We start from the raw sequence: 5,798 nt of genomic DNA, 5'->3' as shown, positions 1-5,798 counted from the left end.
AAATTATAATGATCAATGGGCTTACCGAAATAATTTTTTTTTTTGGAGTTATACGTTAATCTCAGATTGATGTGACTGGTAATTATTAATCTATCCTTGGTTCTTGAAGGTTCCTTTATCACCCTCTGGATCTCCTGGACATACTCCAGTTCGTACTCCAACAGATACTTCCCCTTCAGAGCGGTAACGACCGAAAGGGATGCCGGGGAGTGGATTTGGTGGGGGCGTTTAGACCCTCAGTCTGGCGGCGTCCTCAGCGGGCTCCTGGTGAGTGTAGTCTATCTTCGTCACTCTGTCACTATCTTAGTATTATCGTTGTATTTATCGGTTTCGAACTTCTGTGTCTTCCGTGCTAAGGAATAAATGAAACTAGCGAAAAATAAAAGAACTATTTGAAAAAATAAAATATCCATCTCAAGAAGATAATATCGTACAAACAAAAAATAACAAGTGGTGAGAAAGCAATAAATAGGTAAGATATTTATAGGGTAGGCATGGCTAAGATCTTTTCGATTTTTTATTTTTTTTTTCACTGTTTCGGATTCCGTGCTGTATTTTAATATTCCACAATGATTAATTAAATTAAAATTTAATATTCAATATATCGAAAATATAAATTATTACATAATTATTCCATTAAAGTGTACTAAATAATGAAATAATAATAATAGTATAATAAAATTTTAGAATAACTCATACTCCAAAATTCTCTTACAACGGTATTCTTATCTTCCAATCCTTCATCATTATGAAGCATTCAAAAAACTATATTTTAACCAGTTAGAACTCTACTCCTTTATATTGGATTAATCATTATTTGCACAACACGTTACAGAGCTTCTATTAGTTTATTAATTTTTTCAAACTAAATTTTCATATCTAACATTTGTAGCTGTAACGTACTTAAAATTATTATATTGATGTATGTACAAATGTATTGTTGAATATGTAAATTAATTAATGTTCATTGATTTAATGGAAGTTCATGAAATATTAAAATTATTCATAAACTCATATTGAGAAATTCTCTTGATGAAAAATAATGTATTTTCTTTTTATTATTTAAATATTAAACACTATGTTTCGGGCTCTCCTTATTTACACCTTGGTTAATAATACAAATTTATAAATATGAAATTCTTTAATGAAAGATACAATTGTTTTTTAAATGCATCATTTCCTGTTTGCCAATTACGACTGTAAACTGGATTCCGTTCTATGCAGCAAGCACGTCACAAATTGGAATTGATGTATTATAATTTATTTTGATCCAAACGTTTTGCAAGCCTACAAATATTTCACAAAAAAAAAGTTTTAATTATACTTTTCAAAGATAATTCAAAACTTATTATATTGACATCATTAGAAACTAATTCTATCTTAGCATTATTTATTTTTTTAATTCTAAAGAAAATGAACATCATAAAAATGATATTTCACACAACATTACTTTTGTATAAAATAAACTTGATCATTTTAATGATTTATTCGACAGATATTGTAGATAAAACATGCTACATCCAAAATAAAAACAAATAATGTTATAAATATTTATTGAAAGTTTTGACTTATCTCCGAAAAGTATATTTGAAACCTTTTTTTGTGAAATCTTTTTAGGGTAGATAGTTTGGGTCACTTCAAATTATAATACATCGATTCCAATTCGTGACGTGGTTGCTGCATAGAAAGGAATCGAGTTTACAGAAGCAATTGCCTAACAGGAAATGATGCATTTAAAAACAATTGCCAAAAAAAAAAAGTAATAAGTAATGTCGAGATAAAATTAGCTTGTTATAATGTCCATAATAATTAAATTTAATTATTTTAACAACGTTGGGATCATTTCAAACGTAAACTGTTCAGTGTGTGCAGTATTATTTTTACGATGTTTATTTTCTTTACAGTAAAAAAACTAATCAATAATATCTAGGTAAAATTAACTTTATATAATGTACAATAATAATTTATTTTAATATTGTTAAATTACTCAATACGTTTTATTGAGTTGATCAGGGTTACAGCGGGCCATTGATATAAATGTATCAAAACTTTTCTTAAACCTTGTTTAAGAAAACATTTCGCGCGGTATGATGAAAATCAGATATTTTTTTTTTAATTTTCATAGGGCTATGTATTTGTTATAGTTGATTTTAAATAAATGTGTGTTGAACGTTATATTCCGTTTCAAAAACGGTTCTTACGATTACATTATGTCCTTGGGTGGGTTGGTAAAGATGTGACGAATTGCACCGTACAGGTTAAATTTTGTCGACCCCGTGCAATGAATGTGTTTAGAGGCTGCTACTCGTAATATGAACCATGAACTCTTTACTGACCGATTTAGGGAATAAAAACAGGAGTACGAGAAATTTTCTCTTGATCTTACATTTTTTTTTTTAATTCTGAATAACTAAATATTTCATAAATGATAAATATTAAATATTTCATATTTTATAAAATGACCGTCAACCATTTTCCTTCCAGTGTTAATAAAGAAAATAGGATCAACATATTTTGAAACCAACATCTCAAGTTCATAAAATAACTTTTATTATTAGTTAAAATTGGGCTTATTAAAGTAACTTAAGTTTTATTAATTAAACAAGAAAGCATAAACTCCCAAACAAAACTAAGGCAATTTCTCGTTTCTGTCTATTATTACTAAACACCATTCCTCTTTCAATCCTCGTTTTCCATAAGTTCAAGTCGAAAACATAAACAGTTCTGGAACATAAAAGATTGATGAGTCGATCTATGAGTAGCTCGATATACTCTATCAGCCGTTTAATGATAACTTAAGCAAATTGAAAAATAAAACAATTAGTTGTATAGCTTTGTGATACGACAATAATCTTTACCAGTTTTGTATTAACTTCTCACGTTGATAGTTAAAAAAATCCAAACCTAGAAATAACATTATTCCCTGCTCTCTCAATGTAAACTTTAATATTTTTGAGTGGCTATTTAAATTCAGAAACTATAAATGAAATTAATTATATACTTTGTTTATTTACCATGGTTATAACAGTATTTTTTTCATTATTTGAGCAATTTAGTATATTATTTTCCATATTGTTGTAATATTAATATATGAAGCAGTTACTAGGTTTTTGCCGGCGGAGATTAGGTTCCTACAAGAAAAATTAAATGTTGGTCACTATGTTTAAGTCTAGGATAGTATCTACCAGATTTATTGCTTAAACTGTTATACCTCTTAAGTCCAGAAAAATCAATATTACGTTATTCAAACTAAATAAAGTTTAAAAAAAAAAAAATCAAAACATCATTTTAGAGACATCTTGTCGAAACCATCTTATTGTAGGATAGCTACATGAATTTTTGTTTAGTTCAAAAATTGTTTGGAATATGTTGAATTTTGCTGGTTTTAAAAGATATATATATATTTCGGATTTACGAGGCACCACAGCCGATTTACGACGAAATTTTGTCATAAATGGATGTATTTATAAATACTATTTAACTTACTAAAACTTTACATGATCATTATAATAAAAAAATATATATTCAAACTTATTTTTGGTGACCACTATTAAGTTTAAGTAATTATCAAATTAGTGTATTTGAGTATGAGATGTTTTATACTGTTAAATTTTTGTATGTGTTTTTATTTTAAAAACTTAGTTGAAAATCTCAAGAGTCAGGATAAGTTAAATATTTGTTGTTGAATTGTAAGTGATATGTACTTATTAATTATTTTAATTAATATAAACCCCAAAGTTATCCTTTTTTTATAAATAAAGCAACCTACGTTTCGGAATCCTCCGTCTTCCGGTTAATCTACGATTTTTAACGATGTAATAATAAATTTAATATCATACTGTGATACTCTTTTAAAAACATAATCACCAATGTGACTTTAGCTTACTCCTCTGTGAGAGCTTCAGATAAATTTGAGGTCAGTCCTATTCTGTTTATTGTTGGTAAACAGTTAGAGTATTCTTCAAAACTATGTTTAATCGTGAGAATGGACTAACTATATTGTCACGTTGGAGTTGGCAGTTTTCTGATAAGTTACAAGTGCGTGAGGACCGTATGGCCTTTCCTCAAGCGAGTTAGAGCAACTTCCTCCCTGCGGTCGCTGCTGTTGGTTGTCGACTATAATTTTAATAATTGACGAAATTAAATTATATAGAAATGGACCCAGAGAACAAGTACTATTTGTTGTTAAAATTAGTTTGTAAAGTGTTATAAGTACTCATTTTGTAATGGATGATATTTTTAAAAATAAGTGTATATTTATCATTCATTGTTGCATTTATGAAAATTGTGGCGAACTCTGAAGACGGAAACGTCAGTTATTCTACATAAAAAAAAATTTGAAGTTTATTATTAAATAAAAAATCTAACAGAAAGTACATGTCATTCAAGATTTATATTATAAAATTTAACTTTTTCGGCACAGGGGTGTAGTATATTAAACGAAATCCTAAATATGATTAACGTGTTGTAAGCTTTAGGATAACTTGTAAAAGAAACAAACATTCCATAAAATTAAGCAAAAGTTAAGTCAATGCTTTCTTTTCTATTATCAACAATGACCCATCCAAACTCACAATACCGAGTCCTCACACAGAATAACGGGTCCTGGGACCGTGGGCCTTTCTCTTACTGGGACAGAAGTCGCATTACCTCTTCCTGGCAACAGCGTGTCGAATGGGTTCATCTCGAGGCACATGGATGTTGAGACCGATTGCACTAACCTTGCTCATGCGTTGAGCTTCGACGGCGTAGGAATAGAAAGTAGTGAGATAATGATACTATATATAGAAGAAGGCTCCACCTAACTAAAAGGCCAATTTCATCCTTGATTGAACAACCTAACGCGATGCAGTCGAGATGTCTCCCTCCCAGGCCAACTTCCTATTTACGCTAAGGAATCAGACTTATCTAATTCACTCAGGAGAATTATACAACGTGTACTCTATAGAAATGCCAATCATCTGATGCGTTTTTCCTACTTCTTTTATTTATCATTAGCTGAATTATTATAAGATATAATTTTTAACATTAAAGTTTTATGAAAATATATGGGAATTGAATCTTAAAAAATCAATAAGTGTGAGAACCAAAAAAACAAACAATATATATGTATATAATTAGTTATAAGGTGTATTATGGGTTTAATTATATTAATTGGTATCACAAGAAATACTAGGTCACTGGAATATTATAATGTTGAAGTAATTTCTTTGTATTTCAAACCAAATAATAAAATTAAGAAGTACTGTATTAAAATAAGAAGCAAAATAGAAAATATATAAAAAACTTTGCAGCCATGTATAAGTAGGCTAATAAAACAATTAATGACATGATGTACCAACATAATAATTACATTTAAAAAATGGAAAAGACCCGTTTTGTTTGGAATTTATCAAAACGAAACTGCATTTTAGAATTTTGTAATATATATAGGTAGATGCAATTGTTATTAAAACGATTTGACTTGGGCATAATAGCCTGTATAAAAAAAATATATATATTTTTTTAAATATTTATTTATTGCAATTTACAACTGCACATTATAATACATTTAGTAAATCTGATCTCAGTTAAATTGGAGTGTTACAGGCGTGTAGAGAAACTACCCATTGGTAGCACTCTAATGACACTTTATATTAGCTGGTCTCGTGGCCATCTTCTTTTCAGGCGCCTCGGAGGATTGTCAGGAATGGAAGAGAATGCAAGATTAGAAATTAGGGGGTTTGAGTGGTTAGAGAGTTTATAATGGAAGGAGTGATATCTGGTTCGGGCTAGATCGGTTACATATAATATATATA

The 5,798-nt window shown here is 29.0% G+C and overlaps 1 protein-coding gene across 4 annotated transcripts in view; it reads left to right on the top strand.

Annotated features, from left to right (window-relative positions):
- The first annotated feature begins 205 nt into the window (after nt 1-205).
- Nucleotides 206-5,798, top strand: part of LOC106684069 (probable serine/threonine-protein kinase nek3) — a 70,437-nt gene continuing 64,844 nt past the window's right edge. For 2 of the 4 annotated variants that reach the window (XM_024359436.2, XM_024359434.2), the window contains exon 1: nt 295-472. The gene's annotated coding sequence lies outside the window, so the exon portion shown is untranslated. Of the gene's footprint in view, nt 268-294; nt 473-5,798 lie in introns of those variants that run through there. The other 2 variants (XM_024359437.2, XM_014425918.2) reach the window with 2 other exon arrangements.

The sequence above is a fragment of the Halyomorpha halys genome, unplaced genomic scaffold (assembly GCF_000696795.3).
Source record: "Halyomorpha halys isolate HHAL.00 unplaced genomic scaffold, Hhal_1.1 Scaffold541.1, whole genome shotgun sequence".
Taxonomy (NCBI): Eukaryota; Metazoa; Arthropoda; class Insecta; order Hemiptera; family Pentatomidae; genus Halyomorpha; species Halyomorpha halys.
This window is presented reverse-complemented; position numbering and strand designations above follow the sequence as displayed.